The following is a 2,388-nucleotide window of genomic DNA, read 5'->3' on the forward strand; positions in this document are numbered from 1 at the left end:
GAGAGGTGGCTGCTTGGGTGGGGGAAGAGGCTGGTTCAAGGGCTGGCTCGTCACTGCTGAGCCTTTGGAAGGAAGCCTAGGGAACCTGAGTCCTGGGCATGCGCCGTGGGCAGGTGATGGTTCTGAGCTTGACCTCTGCCCCTGCCTGGACTTGGGGAAACCTTGTCCCTTCCCTGACCCCATTTCCTTGCTTCTTGATTAGAAACAAGGACTTAAAGGGGTTGTTGCATGCACAGAAATGGCCCATAGTAGGCGCTCAGTAAATGTTAGTCACTATAAATGCTCATGAAGAATAAAGAAGGCAGGCTGACCTGTGGCTGAGTACCCGTGTGACTAGGCAGGCACTTTGATCCTTCGAACCTTGACATTTTTCATCTGTGAGATGAGGACCAGAATGTCTCCCTGTCTCATTATGTGATATGAGATGGTGTTTCTGGTATTCAAGGAGTTAGAGCCACGATCAGCTCTTTATTGGAATTCTTTGTTAAAAAAACAGGCCAGGTATGGTGGCTCACGCTCAGGCCAGGTATGGTGGTGGGAGGTGGGGAGAGATGTGGAGGCTGCAGAGAGGGCACAGGCAGAGGGAAGGGGGCTCAGGGAAAGGGAAGAGGAGGCAGAGGGTAGGGGAGCCAGGGAAGATGCCTATATAAATCGTATCTGTGCCAAGCTGGGCCAATGTGGGGCTGTAGGGAGCCCAGCGAAGGAGAAGGGGCGTCTACAGCCTCACGGAGGCAGGCAGGAGCAAGAGTCACTTTGGGAGGCTAAGGTGGGAGAATCACCTGAAGTCAAGAGTTTGAGACCAGCCTGGCCAACATGGTGAAACCCCATCTCTATTAAAAATACAAAAATTAGCTGGATGTAGTGGCACATGCCTGTTATCCCAGCTACTCAGGAGGTTGAGGCAGGAGAATCAGTTGAACCCAGGAGGTGGAGGTTGCAGTGAGCTGAGATCACACCATTGCACTTCAGCCTGGGTGACAAGAGTGAAACTCCATCTCAAATAATAATAATAATAACATATATTTTTCTTCTTTTTTTTTTTTAGAGAGATGGGATCTTGCTATATTGCCCAGGCTGGTCTTGAACTCCTGTCCTCAAGCAATCCTCCTGCCTCGGCTTCCCAAAGTGCTGGGATTACAGGCATGTGCCACTGCGCACAGCCAGAAGTTGTTTTATATTGACCTGCCATGACTGGACAAGGTAGGCCATCTCCCATTTTACAGAGGGGGAAACTGAGGCCAGAGAGGGGAGGTTGTCACTTGCTGGTGTCATACAGTCTAAGGGTGGTGAACAGAGATTCAAAGTCGTCTTTGTGTTGCTCCCAGTTTCCTTTGAGCATGTCTGGTAGGAGGGAAATGAGGTCTGAGTGGGGAGGGCGGAGTTGCTGAGATATTTGTGAGCAGTTAGGGGACCCTCACACACACATACGAGGGATATATAAAATAAATTCATTGCAGGGAGATTTTTGGTAGCAAACATTGAGAAACAAATGAAAAGTCCATTCATGGGAGAATGGGTGCATACACTGTGGCAAAATGAGCCAACAGAATGCTACAGAATAGGGGAAGGCGTCATAAGGCTGTCTCAGAAACAGCACAAACATCAGAAAAAATATTGTAGCATGATACAGTTGACTTGTTTTCAAAAGGCACGCGCTGCTTAGGGACACACGTTTGTAGTAGAGGTGTAGACCCATGCAGGGGAGTGGCAAACGCCCAGTTCCTGGGAGGGGTTACCTCTGGGGGACGCCAGGGTTGGGTCTGGGGAGGGACACACAGAGAGCTCATCTTGTCTTGGTTTTATTTCCTGTGTTACTTTTTTTTTTTTTTTGAGATGGAGCCTCACTTTGTCACCCAGGGTAAAGTGCAGTGGTGTGATCTTGGTTCACCGCAACCTCCGCCTCCTGGGTTCAAGCGATTCTCCTGCCTCAGCCTGAGTAACTGGGATTACAGGTGGCCACTACCACGCCTGGCTAAATTTTGTAGAGACCGGGTTTCACCATGTTGGCCAGGCTGGTCTCGAACTCCTGACCTCATGATCCGCTCACCTTGGCCTCCCAAAGTGCTGGGATTACAGGCATGATCCACTGCGCCCGGACTATTTTTTAAATTTTTTGTAAAGATGGGGTCTGTGTTGCCCAGGTTGGCCTGGAACTCCTAACCTCAAGTGATTCTCCTGGCTTGGCCTCCCAAAGTGCTGGGATTATGGGCACTGCACCCTGCCCTGCCGGTGTTACTTAAACTGGGTGGTGCTTCATAGGTTTTTGTTACATTATGAATACTGAATGCTGAATACTTGCATGCCTGAAGTATTTCAGATTTTTTTTTTTTGAGACGGAGTCTTGCTGTGTTGCCCAGGCTGAAGTGCAGTGGCAGTGCAATCTTGGCT

This window comes from Mandrillus leucophaeus, unplaced genomic scaffold (assembly GCF_000951045.1).
Source record: "Mandrillus leucophaeus isolate KB7577 unplaced genomic scaffold, Mleu.le_1.0 Scaffold106, whole genome shotgun sequence".
NCBI classification, from domain to species: Eukaryota; Metazoa; Chordata; class Mammalia; order Primates; family Cercopithecidae; genus Mandrillus; species Mandrillus leucophaeus.